Below are 16,792 nucleotides of genomic sequence, written 5' to 3'. Positions count from 1 at the left end.
AGCCAGAAGCAGAACTTGTGGCGGTCTCACTTGGCTGAAAACCTGCCTTGTAGGTCTCAGGAGGGAGGCTCAGAACTGCTAGGCAGAAAGTTATTGCAAAAACCACACAGTTTTCCTGGCCCACTCCAATGGATTTTTCCACCAAAGAAAGGCATGGGTTGGCCTCGCAGCAGGAACTCGAGGCTCTGTGTGCCTGACAAAGATCTCTACGTTCAGCCTGCCCTGCCTTCCCTCTGCACTGAGGGGGGAGCTCCTTCCAAGTTCTCCACAGCTCAGGTGAGATGGGCGCAGCCTGGCAAGACTGTGAGGTGCTGGTGTGCTTGTGGGGTCACGTAGGATGTGACACCTAGGTTTTATATCCCAAGTGAATATAATGCCTCTGTTTTGTTTGCTGCAAAGGATGGTTGGAGTTCTTCCTGGACTGGACTCTGCTTGGCAATGTTAGGGGCTGGTGAACATTACACGAACATGACATCCCATATATAAGTGGTTGTTCACAGTGAGAATATGCACTAGCATCATGAAGCCCCTTTGGCTTTGGAGCATGACATTTATGCTGCAAAAAGAAAGCAGGAATTCTGTGTTATTTGTTCAACTCCACAGAGTTGCATGTGTCTTAAAGGTACTATTTCACATTGCTGATAGGCCTCCATAAAAAATTGAATGCAACTATTACAGCGGGGCAATTTTTGGTGGAGCTCTTTGTTTTCCCATAGGCTAGGAAGGATCAGCACTTACTATTTAACCCGTTTTTAATCATAGAATCATTCAGGTTAGAAAAGACCTCTAAGGTTATCTAGTCCAACCGTCGGCCCATCGCCATGCCAATTAACCACATTCTTTAGTGACACATCTACACATTTCTTCAACACATCCAGAAATGGCGACTCCATCATCTCCCTGGGCAGCCTGTTCCAGTGCCTAATCACTCTTTTGGAGATTTTTTTCCTAATAACCAACCTGACCCTCCCCTGGTGCAGCTTAAGGCCATTCCCTCTTGTCCTGTTGCTTGGGAGAAGGGCCCAACCCCCCCTCACTACAATCTTTTTTCAGGTAGTTGGAGAGAGCTCTCCTGAGCCTCCTCCTCTTCTTCTAGTTCCCATGCCTATACTGTTTCATGCTTATAGTCTTTCCATACATAGATCTGTTTCTTTGTGCTTTTCACCCTCTTGTTTGTTGGCTGGCCAAATGTATTGCCATGCTTCTCTTAGACATTTACAAATATGCGTAAGTATATGTTACACCAAGCCTCTCCATCATGCTCTTTTCTTGTCTTCTTCTTGTCACCTTATGAGATGTATACAAGTTTTTCATCATCCACAGGGCTGTGAGAACCAGAGAGAGCAGCTTCAGAAGTCAGAGGCAGCTGAAGGAAGACAACCATATGAAAAAGAAATCATATGAAAGAGCATATTCAGGAAAGGGCCACCAGTTATGTTGGAGCTTGAGGCTGGAAGTTAGCTTTCCAGTAAAAACAGTGGAGAGAATTAAACAGAAATTGAACTCAAGCCTCTGTTTTTCATAATTAAATTCAACTTTTCCTAGTTTCAGGCTTTTCAACCAGCACTTAATCAAAGGAAGAACCTTCTTGCATCCTCTCTTTTCTCATTCAAGTTGAGCGCTACATGTTGACCACAAACTATTACTGTCACAGTGATTTACCTTTCTGGCATTAGTTATGGCCTTTGCATCCATTTCCAGCTCGCTGGGTGGTGAGTTTAGCCTTCCGGCATTGAGGGAACAGTCCAGTGAACACAAGTCTCAGTGGTGCCAAATACAAACATTAAAGGCAAAAGAATGAGAAGCTTTGAAAAGGGAGAGGAATTCTCTACATTTAGTTTCTGGGTATGAGCTTTTAGAGTTCACATTATCTAGTCTATCTTCTCAACTCTGAGGACAAGAAGTACAGGTTTTGTGCTCCACCCAAATAAAATGATGTTATTCCAGTGCTCACCTTAACATGATGTTAGTTAGCAAATCTGAAACAAAGCACAGTGCCTGTTTTCTCTCTGATCCTCTACTTCCTTCCCAGTGTCTATAACCTTTATTTTGTAGGTGCCCACAACTATTTAATTACCATCCCACAGCTTAGCAATGGTGATGTGCAAGTGGTGTGGGCACCTCCATGCCCAGTTTTGAAGGCACACCTGTGTTGGATGGAAGCTGCAGCTGGCAGCCAGGATCAGCCCACCGTGGAGCACCCTGTGCTGCCTGCAGCTGGCGGGCATTGCACAGCCAGATTTCCCATCCTGGCACCAATATTGTGCACCCAAGCCTGACCTTAGTGTGAGCCCATCGATTGCTGCACTGTGCCAGCACAGAGTTGTGCTCCAGTGGCTTGTGGGCTGCAGCACAGCCAAGAGCCTGCAGATTTGATTGCAAATATCATCCACATGGACAATTTCAGTTACTTGCGAACTCTACCATGACTGTCTATTATTGAATCCATATTTCAAGAGCACTTTAATCTTGAGCTCTGTCCTGCTGGAGTGTGGGCAGCACTCCTGTGTCCCATGTCCTCTGCTGGACTTTGCAATCCATCTTTCTCTGGCTCATTCCTTTTCATTACAGCCTTGTCTTATTTGACCCTGGCTTTACTTTTGTCATCACCATTCTTCAGCTTATCTCCATTTTGAAAAGTAAATGTTATCTGCTCTCAAAACCTTCACATTCCTGATGACAGAGAATCTCCACGCTCATTCTCATAATCAGAGCATAAAAATCCACATGGGGTCTAAGAAAAACAGGGAGCTTGTTGGCTGAGAGCGTTGTGTGTGCTGCTGCATTTGGGTGTTGTCTCTGACCTTGAAAGATACACTATACATAATGTGCAAGAAACAAGCAATAGGAAGGATGTAGTTTTTTTGTACATTTAGTCAAAAATACTCTGCAGAATTAACTACTTCAGATGGTTAGAAAAGCTGGCACAATTTAACATCTGTGGATTTTTTCTCCTGCATATTAAATGAGATAGCAGTGGTTGGCCAGGCAAAGCCCAGCCATGTGCGTGTCAACTAAATGCAGAACAGTTGTTATCTCTTGATATTTGCTGAGGAGAGGCTTTCTGAACTCCAACAAAAAGATGCTGACACAAATGTAGTATGCATGATAGCAAGTTCAAAGAATACGACATCATGCCCGTGTCCCATATGCAGGGACTTGCCATCGACTTCTTTTTTAATTTGGCAATTTGAGTCACTAGTCTTTTCCTCCTTTTGGTAAAGAGATTTGGGATCACTGCTTCCTACTCATAAAGTGCATTATTGTGAAACTGTTCCCTTAATTGTCCTTTCCACAGGCAGACGTTGGCCTTTTACCAAAGGCATATTGTATTTGCATTGATCACACTGCTGCCTATATGACCTTGTCATTAGGAAAACATGAAACGTAAAATATGAGTTACTTGGACTCCTTCTTCATTTCTGATCTCTGAAAGATATTGCAGAGCCAGCAGGAGGTCTGTTTGAGACCTGCTGACACTATGGAATTCGTGGTACTTTAATTATCCAAATGATCTAAACAAAAGAAGTTAACAACTGAGTAGTGTGTGATTGATTGTTAGCTGCAAACTGCAAAAATAAATTTGGCAGCTGGAGCGTTGACATGAAACTCTGGTGGTTGCTCCTGCAGCCTCCTACCACCACCATCCTGGGCAGAACATGAGATTGGGTGTGCTGGATGTAAATTAGGCTGAAAACATTCACAGAAGATTGTTGCTATACACATGAGCAACATTTTTTTTCCCCTGCAGCTTTGCTGTAATGAACAACTCAGTCAATATGGTGGGCATCCTCAGCTGTCTTCACACCAGCATCCAGCCAGTAACTGGGATGCTTTTGGGACCAGGAAAGGAAGACCAATATAAGATCATGGGAGGATCAGGATGCAGGGTAACCTAGAGAATACATAGAGCCATAGACTGGAACTAACAATCAGAGTACTCTGTGAGTAACATAACTCTGTGCCTGCCCTTTCCCAAGCACTCTCAGCATCCTTTACTAGCCCTGAGATACTGGATTTTACCTACTTAATCACTTCTTAAGTCTCTATTCTTTCCCCCTTCACTCTACTACCAGTTCTGCTCCTAGGAGCCAGGCCAGGGATGTTAGTTGATCTTTGCAAGGGAACATGAGACCAAACATATTGATGCAGTTTAATAAAACGTCCTTTTCTTTCTGGAAAGCACGATTAAGAAAGCCAAACTGAGCTATGACTTGAGTGCCTGCTGTGATTTTCCTCAGACCTGGAATATGCAAAACATCCTCTCTAAAACCACAAGAAAGTGCCATAATACAGCCCTTGCAACAACCCCAAGTGACAGGGGTTGGTTGCAAGTGTTATTTGTGTATCTTTAGCACATAAAGAACACGATTGTCAAAGTCTGCAGTGTTGCCAATACATGTGACTTTCAGCTCATCCTGCAGTACTGAGTATTTTCACTGTATTACTACAACTGACTTCTTAGGAGAAGCTCCACTTCCTGAAAATAGAAACTATTGGGTGGTCATGAAAACTGAATTAAGGGAGGAGATGGGAAGGAGGAAGCTAAAGCTGACTTGGCACAGACAGTAAGTACTGGGAGCTGGGAAGACAGAGCCGACCAGAAGCCAAGATGCGAGTTGGAGTTCATGTTGTTTAGGAGAGGCAGCTAAGGGACTGGCTAAGATGAATAATGAAATTATACAAGGTGCCCTGGGTGGGAAGCTGGAAATTAGCCAGATCACAGGGAGAAGGTGACTACAGGAACACAGGCAAGGTCAGCGGGAATTCTGGTTGAGGAGATAAGGAGGAAGAAGACAGAAAATAAATTTGGATAATCTGGAAAGAAGAGGCAGAGGATGGAAGCAGGGCAGGAGACCATTTCTGTGAACCACCGCCTTCCTCAGAACCTGCACCTTGGGAAAGCCAAGACTTCCGAGCATCTTCACTGCTCCACATTTCAAGGCTGATTCTGCAGTTGGATTCTTCTTGGTCCAGGTGACAGAGAGCTGCAATGGGGACCTTAGTCTCCCAGATGATGTGCGCTCATTTAATGCCACAACAGGGAATTTCTGTTTTTATAATCTGAATAATTATATGTTACAATCTCTCCGTCTTCTCCCAGGAGATTTCAGTCAGGCCTTCCAAAGGTGGCAATGCCAGGGTTAAGGCTGCCTGTGTGCACATGTTAAAAGACCACTGTTGATTTGATGATCACACACCACTCCACGGGACCTTGCCTCACCCAGGTCTCAAGATGGATGGTGTGCACTTAATGAGCAGCTGCTTGGTATTTTTTGCTCAGTTGTTCAGTGTGTGTCTCCATGCTTTATTGACTGCATACTATCCACGCTGAAGACAATTACTTTCCTCATGAGTTTTTCTGTGCTGCTTATCACTATAGTAACTGCCTGCTTCACAAATACTAACTGATCTGTTCTCTCACTTCCCCTCTGAGAGAGCAGGCCCCTACCTGTGTTCATGACTGAGGAGCTGAGGAACGAAGAGCAGGAGCTGATGAGAAGTCACCGAGTTCAAGTGTCCAGACACAGCGGGACTTCCCATCTCACAGTGCCGGGGGATGTGCAATACCTGGCAAGCCCCAGCTCCTGCTTATCCCGCCCTTACTTCTACACCACCTCTTGTGAGCACAGAGCCCCAGGTCAGGCACCTGCCAAACAGTGCGCACAGAGTGCTGACTGGCTCTGAAAAGCCTCACATCACCCACAGCATCTATGTCCTGCTCCTGCAGCCTGACACACACCTGCCCCCAGCCACGCCACCAGCTGGTCCTGTGCCGCACGCACCACGTAGCACCCGCTCAGTGCTCTGCCATGGATGCAGGGGCAAGGAAGTGGCAGCTGATGAAGTGATACAGTGAACTTAAAAGATTGCCAAATAAATGTCGCAAACCACAAAACAAGTCCATTAGGTATGTATTAACATTTGATTACTCTGCTTGCCTGCAGGTTTGTCTTTTTCCTCTTCTCGATTATATGTTTTTTAACTATTTTGTGTTAAGGCTGGGACTTCATTTTCTGTATAATTGCAAAACACTCTGCATATGCACCAAAGGATTCAAAGAGCCTGTAAGATAGGGAAATACCACCATGGGGGGAAAATTAAAGTGCGGGGCCTTATTTAAGTAAGCAAAAAAAGGAGAAAAGGGTTACAATGACTGCACGTCCAATTTGCACTGGTAAAAAGGCTACCTGTGAGCAGACAACCCTGCTCCTGTGACAGGCTGGACACACAGCTGGGCAGAGGAATGGGCTTCTTGGGTGCTGATGTGCAGAAAGTGTAAATGATTTTGCACATGCTAGTTTTGGAAGACATAGATACATGCGATTCAATCAAAGTGATGTTGGAAATCAATCAATCTTCTCACCTAATCAGTATAACAAAGAAAAAATGTTTCCCTAAAATAGCAAGCAAATAATTCACGTGAGATACAATGTCTTAAATTTTGCTGAGAGCCTCTAAGTTCCAATAAGCACCGATGTTTTCTCACTTAATTAGTCTCCTTAGGGAGCTACATCACAGGTGTTTTTCATTATTTTCAGCAGAAGTTTAGCAATTTCTCTTCACATTGCCTCCTCTCAGGACAAATCTCTGCTTTCCAGCTGGGGGATCGTTTTGTTTCTAAATCGTTTCTCCCTTTATCTCTCCCACATCATTGAAGTGAAAGGCCCTTCCTCCTGTCTGATCCTCCGCATGCATCTTCCTCAAGTAGAAAAGGCAATTGTAGGCTGAGGAAGCAGTGCCACTGCCTGAAATCTCATCTATTTGGATGCTTTCCACAAGGACAAAACAGCAAAGGATTTTTTTATTTTTTGATCATCAGTAATAGCACAGTCCTGGCTAGATGCAAGGAGAAATAGGAGTGTCCCGCCAGAAGGCTTGATGGAACTCTTGAAAGATTATATTAAGCTGTTTTCAAGGGCTTATGTTTTAATTTAGAAAGTCAGACACTCACATGCCCAGCTGCCCCCTACTCATGCAATGCAAGGTGGGTTGGATTACTTTATGTGTGCCAAAATGGGAGCGACATATTTGCTACAGAAAATATTTGGGGATGTAGTTACACAGAGCACAGTTGCAAGTTTTCCATGGGGTGCGTGGAGCATGTTCAGCTTTGACTACTGCTATTACAGTCCTGCCCTCAGGGTAGGTCTCAGACACTCATTTTGTGCTGCCATTATTCTACTTCCAGGATACCTGATTCGAATGCTTACAGCAAGTTTCAGTGTAGAAAATGAGTGGAAAGGAAGAGTTACAGAGTGAGTTATAAGAAATGAATGCCTTCCATTGACTTACCTAGAGGCTAGGTGCCCCTGAGGATGCTGCTTCGTGCCCTGTGTTTCCAGACACCCGAGCAATCTCAAATAAGGGACCTCTTGAAACTATGGGGAGCAGCAAGAAGACTTGTGGTGAATGCAGTGCATGAGCATAACCCTGGCTCTCCAGCCTGGGAAATTTTTGAGATCTTTCCCAAGGCAGGTGAAGCTCCTGCAAGGCTGTAGACAGGTGCGCGTGACACCAATACAATAGCTGCAGGCTCACTGCTGGCGGTGTTAGCTTTCCTTCCTGGCAAGGACAAAAGAAGCAGCTCTGCTCAGTGAACTCCCCTGTGGCAGGAGGAAATAGCTACACTGCAAGGGCACTTACATCCATGCTTTTGCAATCATGGCGTGCGTCCCTGTTGCAAAGAAAAGAAATGGTGGGAAAGCTTAGTATAAGCCCTTCTTTGCCTGCTGGGGAAGGTGCTGGGCAGCCTCAGCCCAAAAGATAAAGGTACACCCTGACCTACAGATTGAGACTCAGATCCAAAGACATACGTTATACTGGTAAATGCTTGATAGCTGCTTTGTGTACACTGTTACAATACATTAGCTGCTAATGCCCTTTCTGCATATAGAGGTCTCTTTAAAAGCATGTAGACAATGTTCAGGGAATTTCTGTATGTTTTCTAGGTTGTCTTATGGCAAAGGCAGTGGGAAAACCTGGAGTCTTTCTTGTATGTTACGTGGGAAATTTGAAGGCTAAATACAACATAGGCAATGTATATATGTTCACATGTGTTTAAATTAAGGTCCATGGGTTTATGTACACATTAAATATATTAACTTAATTAGTAACAAAGCAGCAAGATTCACGTTATTTTTTTGAGATCTACTTTATGGGATTTATTTATGACTGCAGCAGCAGCCAGTCTACAGCAGCTAGCTTCCAATGCAGCCAAATGAGTCATTTCCACCTACACTAACACATGTCAAAATGGCTCCTACTGTGTGTCTACCTAATGGAAATAAACAGAAAATAGTTATATCTCAACTTCTGCAGCTTCTTCTACCTGAACATCTTACAGAATAGCACTGTAGGTAGACATCCCAGCTCTGATGATAAGGTGTGTTATACACAGTGAAATATACCATATATGTCTTCAGGTGAGGAAAGCAAGGTACAACGTAGTTCATTTGTCTTAAGTCTCATAGCAACCCTGCAAAGAGTAAAACCAGACACCCTCTGCTCCCATAGCAATATTGTCTACCCATAGGACAGTAGTGCCAGGAAAACCCAGAAATATATATATATTTTGCTTTATTTCCAGCTGGAAGTAGCACAATGGAGGATTTTTCCCTTCTGTTGCTTAGCTACTCCATGACCTTTGGATAGTCTCCTCTTGCTGAGAGCATGCATTTCCCTGCAGCCGCGGGATGCGGACGTGCCTCAGACCTCCCCCTCCAGCAGGATTCCACCAGCTGCCCTGCCTACACCGTTTGTTTCTCTTCCATCCCGCTGAAAGAAATTTTGTTATTTTGCCTCTGGCATATATCAAACAGTGCCAGAAAGAATGCAGAAAAAGCCTTCAAGACCAACATATACTTTATTGATTCGTTGTTTTACCTTACAATTCATTGTTAATTAAAGCTAGCCCACCAATTACTGTGAGTCTTCTTCTCTGGACTTCCCCCCAACCTGCAGATCAGTGGGATTTCCTGCTTAAAGCATCTAAAATTTGAGCAGTTTTAACTGGGAACAAATAGGGATCTGAACATGCAAATTTGAATGGGCTCAGTCCATGACCTCACTGCTACTAAAAACTGTCATGAGGAGGTTGATGAAGGGGAATAAAAGCTTTAATTGAGGCACTTGGCATTAGGACTTTCAGTCCAATGGTATTGTGGTGTGTCAAACCACGACTTCTATGGTTCGAGCCCTAAACCTACCCTCAGCTTTGACTCCTAAAACACAGGCAGCCAGAATAATCAGAGATGATTTTTTTTTTAACCTATCCGCTTTTCTTGGTCACTTTAGTTGGAATAAAAGCATCCCTTTGTGTTCACTGTATGGTAACTGTTGAGTCACGGCCAGAACCACTGATTGAGCACCTGGGGAAAGGACCCGGTCAGCCCTGGGAGCACAGGTGAAGGCAATTCAGCTGTGTGACCGGAAGGGGTGGAGCCTGGCTGCACTTCTCTTAGACCCTATTTAAGGGCTGACTGCCACTGAGGAAAGATCTCTGATTGTAGATTCCTCGTTAGTAAAGCTTTCCCCTGTGAACCTGGAATTGTCTGATGTGGGTGAGCGATCTTCTTCCCTTGTTTTATGGTACCTTTCTACTGTGCTGGACCTTCTGTCATCACACCTTGTTGTTGTCTTTCTCATTGTATTTATCTGTCCAGTTGCTATAGTTCACTCTTCTTTTTAAATATTTTGCTAATTACCACTTTTAACAGAGGTGAAGCAGTGACTGGAGTAGTAGATGTGTAGGAAAGAGGAGAAATATGTCTTGCTGGCCCCTCTATTGCTTTAATTGGATTAGTTAATAATGGAGAATGAGATCAAATGGACTGCATAAAGTCTGGAGTTAAGAGTGTTATGGACAACATAAGGACAGTTTCCTTCCTTTCATACAAGGCCTAAACCACCTGAGGATGGAGGTTCTTGTATTTGGTCAGCAGGGAAGTACTGAGAGTATGTATGTCTTAAATCCAGCTTCCTGGGAGATGAGATCACTTGACTGAGATGCTTCATCTGTGGCCTTCTCTCAAGCAGATGTGAAGAGGTCACTCATTTTCCCTAGCTGCCATATGGCATGGCAGGAGGATCTCTTCTTTATTAATGCACACTGCTGAAGAGATGGCTTTCCCAGACCAGTGGGCACCTGGGGATAATTCTCACCCCTATCACAAGTCCTTATAACTCTATCCTTGCTTCCAGGCTGTTCAGTAGTTGTCACAAATCGCTCACTTGTGAGTGACTGAGCTTAATTCACAGGAATTGGTACAAACAGCTGAGATCTTCAAATGGAAGGCACTGCAGAACTGCAAGTTATTATATTTAATTTGTAGCGCTCTCAAGACTCTGCTCTTTGAAGCCTAGAGGCATTCATTAACAATGTCCTCGAGTAATGTGGAGCTCTCAGTCAATTGTAATAAAGATATCCTCAGGATGAAGGAGAAAAGTGCTATATTTTCTCTTTTGGGAGAATATACAAGAACTAGATGTATGCTTCTAGCACATGCTTCTCTTCAGAGGAGGTGAGTTCGTTTATTTCTTCTGTTGCCAAAGTGACTTTAATAGAAATGTTAAGAGAACCTTGTGCTCCTGCTGGTTGGACTCTCAGGACACTTTTATTTTTGTAAGAGCATGCACCCTGCCTCCTAGCAGGCAAGCCCATGGTCCCGCACATAGGCTTCCCTCCTCTCTTTAGGAGCTGAGCTCATGCTTAAATTCAGGCTTCTGTGCTAGCATCATGTCTGCACCGCAGCAGGAGGAACCTCTTCATGAGGACCTGCTTCCCAGCTTTGAATTTGAGTCTCCTATGGTTTGCCATGCTTGCAAACTTGTCTGACACAAAGACCCTCTTACTGCAGTTGAATGTGGCACTTGCGTGCAGTGGGGGTACAGGGGACCTGCAGAGCACCAGCTGTGCTTTGACCTCCTCAGGCCAAATGCCTGTGGATGAGCAGTGAGCTGGAAGCTGTCAGCAGAGAGCAGTGGGAACTGGGCTCCATGTGTAACGCAAACCATGGGTTTGAAACCAACTGACAGCAAAGTGATAAAACAAAGGCTCTATCCTGTCTGCAGTAGGAAGCACAGGCACAACCCAGGCTAACACAGACTTTGGCACAAACCTGCCAGTTATTTTCTTTTCCCTTTGTGTTCCTTGCTCACCTTCCCATCCAAAAAAAATTAAAAAGCAGGAAAGGACTGTCATAGCATGTTTGCAAATTCTCGTTATCACTCTTCTTTGCTTCTGTAAATGTTTCCAGCACATAATTTCAAATACTGTAAACATGGAAAATCACAACTAAAATGTGCTACTCAGGGAACAGTCCCAAGGACATGTCAGTGCTGGTGATCCTTTGAAGCTGCAGGGTCAGCGGGACCACAACTCAGTGGGATGGGTGTAGGTGCTCCTCTGGGAAGTGCAGCAGGCAGTGGGATGTTCTGCAGGGTCGAACCTTGGGCTCTAGCAGGCAGGGTTTGGCTGAGAGTTATGCAGGGGGCTCAGTGAAGAGCAGCTGGGATCTCCTTGCTGTCTGCGTGGGGCTGTTCTGTGCTTGTCCTGTAGCAGTCTCAGAGGAAGAGGGCTGTCTGTCTGCGGGGCTGGGAGAGGCACAAGGTGGAGGCTCAGCTCTGTTCTTTCTGCTCCACATTTGCATTTTATTTCTCTCTTCCTTGTTTCATTTTTCTTAGACTGCAATAAATCACCTGGCCTGGAAGTATGTTTATCCATTTGCATTTAGAAACTGTTCCTCTAGAGCCTTACCTTCACACAGAGTGGTATGAGTGCAAGTGCTACTGGCTATTAAATGTTCCAGGAATTATTCCTGGGGTTATGGGACACCTGCAGGCATGCTTACTGAACAGACAGTGAACCAGCAGTGTGTGTAACAGACCTTTCCAGGTGGTAGGCTGGGTGGGGGCTGCTCCCCAGGGTAGAGGAAGGCCTGCAGCCCCACACCCATCAGTGCCCCAGCACTGCAGACACCCTGCTTTAAATCTCAGAAAATACCATTTTCCAACCTCATGGAAGTTATTTTCATGGCATTGCAGCTTGCAGATGATGCTATGTATCTGACTGGGACTCCAGTTCATGTGGTATTTTGTTGCGTGCCTCTCACAGTGCCCTGTGATGCCTGTGTCATCCTGTGTCATGGGTGGCTCACCACAGCTGTGCATGGATTAGTGAATGGGTGGATTCAGGTACAGTGGACATTAGAGCCTGTCTGTGTTCTTGGCAGGCCCAACCTGCTCAGCCTTTGTTCTCCTTAGGCAAACACAGTGAGTTTGCTCCGAGTGGGCGGTAGCAGGGTGTATTTTGGATGCAGCCTCAAATACAGTGTTCTGAATGGATGTGTTGGAAGCTCCTGGCACACCATGCAGGAGGGCTGAGCTGGGAGGAGTTCAGGGCCATGCTGCTGGGGGGCAGCTTTGGGGTGGTCCACCAGGCCTTGTACTCAGCTGCTGAGACATCCAGGCAGGGAGCGATGCTCCTGTGCAGTGCACACAGAGCTGATTCTTTCCCTGGGCTGCACCTCTGCATGAGTGGTGAGGCTGGGGAGAAGGCATCTGAAACTTTCTGTGTTCTACAGCCAGCCCACAGTGAGGCAGCTGGGCTGTAGAGGGCTTCTGTGCTCAACCACAGTCCTGCTCTCCTCAGTGCTCTGGGTAGCCAGAATGGGATTAGCAAGAATTAGGGGGAATAATCATCTGGGAGCAAGTGTCAGAGCATGGTCTGGCCACTCTGAAAAAAGGTTTCTGGATAATAAAATGATTGTTAAAATGAGAACAAGAAGAAATGTGATTTTAAAAAAAAAATTAACAAGATGCAAATCCTCCTCTTGCAAGGCAAGAAAAATAAGTGGGGGTGGGGGAACACACCCACAGAAGGAAGAACATACAGCTTGGAGAAGAGGAGAGATTAGTGTATAAAAGCAAAGCAAAAGCTAATAATCAAGAATAAGAAGCAACAGAGCAAGGATTAATTCCTTAATGGTATGGAATTGAAGGCTGATACTTAAAGAGAAAGGACAGCTGAATAGAATTCAGTTTTTCAACCTTCACAGGTAGGGATCTGGAGTTATATCTGTATTTTCTGATTTTTTTTTTTTTTCCTAAGGGTTCATAAATTTAACAACAATAATAAAAGCACTCTGAAATCTTCTGAAATGTTTTGAAAAGGCAATGATGCTCTTACAGTCATTGTAAAGCTTCCTTTAGTTCTCCAATCCCAGTTCTTTGTTTAAAGGAATGGGCAGCCTCTGCCATTCCACAAGGGTCACAGACACAATCACATCCTGTTCACAGGGAGCCCTGGTGACAGCCCAGCCCTAAAGGATCTAGGCAGCTTCCCCACCCTGCTCTCAGAAAGGAGTTCTGCTCCAGTACTCTGCTCTCCCTGCTCATTTTGCTCAGGAGTCATAGTTGAGTCAAACCCACCAGGAAGATCTGTATGAGTCACTGCATCTCACAGTGAGTTACAGTCACAAGTGTTGTATCCAAATTACAAATGAAGGAGTAAGAATTGCTTCCATTGCTCTTCATCCTCAAAGGCCTGCCACATTTCATTACAGAGCGTGTGTGGGAAGAAAAGAGATACAGGTAGAAAACCTGTAGGAAGAGGTTGCCCAAAGAGGTTGTAGATGCCCTGTCCTTGGAGTCACTCAAGGTCAGGCTGGATGGGCCTCTGAGCATCCTGATCTTGCTGTAGGTGTTCATGTTCATTGCAAGGGAGTTGGGCTAGATGGCTTTTAAGGGTCCCTTCCAACTCAAATGGTTCTCTGATTCTATGAAAAGCAGCTTAATGATCATAGCAACTACGTGAGGGTCTGTATTCTGTGCTTATTACCAGGTGCAGTGCTTTGTGCTGTAAGTTCGCCTCTTGCAATGGCAACAAGCACCTGAGAAGCCAGGTGTTTGCCATGGCTTTTCTAAAAAAGTGCATCTGTATCTATTGAATCTTTGGAGTGTTTGAAAATTGATGTTAAGCCAGCTTCCACAGCCTTTCCCAGCAACAACAAATTAAAGGAAGGCATGGTGCCATAATTTCCCATAGCTGTGTATACTGTGTCACAAATAGAAAACTGCCTTGTTATTCATGCTCAACCAAATTATAAGATGTCTGAATCTCACACTTTTTTTTATATATGTAGGTTTCCTTTTGTGGCTAGTCCTTTTAATAGCTATTTAAAGCAAGGTCATACTTCAAGATGAATGATGATCCCTCCTCGCTGTACCAGCAATTACTCCACCAATTCTTCTCCAAATGTGTAATATACCAACAAGTGAAGATTATATTCAGCCATGAGATGGACTGAATTTTGCAAGGGAAGTAATTACTTTAGAATATCATTTTGCAGATATTATGAAGTCTCTTTAAAATGAATGTTATCAGAGCTGATGTAAGCACATCTGTTACCAACTTTGTCTAACTACACAAAAACTGCTCAGTGACACCACTTACATTACACTGACAAATACTTAAAATCTGCAATTCTGCCATTTGGTCATGAAGAGGTATCAGCATAATAATAAACGTTTCCATTAAAAGGCAAAACTTAAAACTGTTTTTTGGGGGGGCTTTGATAATTAGTGTTTTGCAGAAGAGAACAGAATAAAGTGAGTTAATGTGCCTTAATAGAAAACGTCTGGATAGAAGAGACATCATTATAATTCGCTTGACTGGAAATCCAGTTTTAATAAGGGACTTGGTTTTGGCCAAATTTCTTAGGAAAGATGGTATGTGAAGTTAATTGTTTCCACAGAATTAAAAGCCAACCAAGAGACTTGTTCTGTGAGAATAGAAGGACTTGCACAAGAGATTCATGGAAAAATGTAATAAGGTAAGTGATCCTTTGTTGGCGCATAGCTAGATGCAATCATATAAAAATGCTGCTGATGATAACTCAGTTCTTATGCTATAGAAATAATGTAAAATATGTAGTAACAATAAATGGAATTGTCTGCCACGTGAATGTACGTTGTCACCACCCTAAGCTTTAATGAACTCTGGCATGGCTAGGACTTTACCTGACACAGAGATCCTTTAAGGAGTCTGGAGTTGATGAAAGAGTTGCACATGTGAGAATCTGAGGGATGAACAGGTGCGACAGTTCTTCACCCGATCACTACAGAAAGGGTTTTGAGTTATGAGATATGTGTACCTGAAAATAAAGTGCTGGGTTCTTCCAGCCCCATATTCCTGGTTGATTCTGTGCCTGCTAGTGGGAAGCCCGCCCTTCCTTTGTCTTTGTGGATGAATGAAGCAGTTACAGTTCTGATCTTCCCTTGAGTACTTTCTCCTCACTCTCCTGAGGGCCACACTATGGCTCACTCTATGGAGGAGCTGCTTACCAAGGCTGCTGGTAAGCTTTATCTATGCAAACCTGCAAAGATGAATGCTTATTACAACTAATAGCTATGGCACCTTGACCAAAACTGTAGAATCTTGTGCTTTTATTTCTGGAGAGGTTCATGTCAGCTGTTCTCTGTGTTGGTTAGATATCCTTATGTGTCTCCACTATTCTACAAGAAAGCAAAACAAGTCTGGCCTGTAAGGTTGTTACCTGGACACTCCAGACTTCTGCATTAAATTTCTTTTCAGATGATGCTACTTGCTGTTATTCTTCTGTTAAATGGATATCTCTGAAAATTATAGCACTGAGACTCCTGATATTCTTAGAGACAGTATTTTTTTTTTCTTTTTAAAGAAAGGGACTCTTCATCAAGTAACTGCTTAGGTGGTAGTATTTGTGCTGTAGTCTAAAGAACTTGAGCTCAGATTCCATGAGTCATCTGTAATTTGCTGCATGTTGAGGTATATCTTGCTTTTGGGCTTTGGGTTGAAATGTGAGCTTTCTAATATAAATAAGCATGCAGAGATTGGCTTTATAACTCACAGGTCTTAGACTGTCACTGGCTTTGGATTACGTCCAAGTGTGACATACTGTCGGGAACCAAATGCCTTTGAGACGGTATAGCAGCACCATAATGCTAACAGCCTTCTAAATGCCAACAGTAGTAGCAAACCTAAGATGGTATCCTGTCAGAATATGCACACCAATTATACACACTGCCTGCAGTGACACCACTCAGCTTCTTTTTGTTCTTGCTGTTCCTCCCCTTCTTTGCTCTCTTCTACAACACTGGTGCCTATCTGTCACTATGGTCACTCCAGCAATGGGGAGAGGATAGGGCAGACCAGGGCTGCTGCATCTATTGGGTCTATAAGTGTCTGTAGGTCCCTGGGGAGGGCTGTGTTGAGGAAGCAGATCCCATAGTCTAGGAGGAGAGGCCCATCCTGCTGCAGCCTTCTCCAAGGTGTGAAGTTCTCCCAAGTTTCTGATCAGCTGCAAAGCGAAGCAAGGGAGAGATAAGGAAGAAATCCCCAGCCAACTTTCACCACCTGTGGAAAGTAAATGGGTTCTGTCTGGAGGAGTTAATAGCACTGAGGCAGAGCTAGTGGTATCATGATGCCGTGCCTTGGAGTTGTTGCCGGGAAAGAATCAAATATTATTGCCTGCCATTACTTCTCAGTCCCTGGCAGGCAACGCTCAGCACATGACAGGAAAAAGACCAGTGATTCCAGCATGGAAAATCTCCAGGACTGATCTTTCCCATACAAGAAATAGAAATCCTAGTTTGAATGCCTTATAGCTCCTGAAAAGTATCTCTAGACATTACAGAAGTCAAGAGACTGACAGAAAACATTCTTCTATGTGAGACATGCTGTTTTCCATGTGGCAATGAGCTTCTCTGCTCACTGAGCGCTGGGACATTTTGAGGTATGCTCACTGATACT

This window comes from Phasianus colchicus, chromosome 5, assembly GCF_987193195.1.
Source record: "Phasianus colchicus chromosome 5, bPhaCol1.hap1.1, whole genome shotgun sequence".
Classification (NCBI taxonomy): domain Eukaryota; kingdom Metazoa; phylum Chordata; class Aves; order Galliformes; family Phasianidae; genus Phasianus; species Phasianus colchicus.
Note: the sequence above shows the minus strand (reverse complement) of the source record.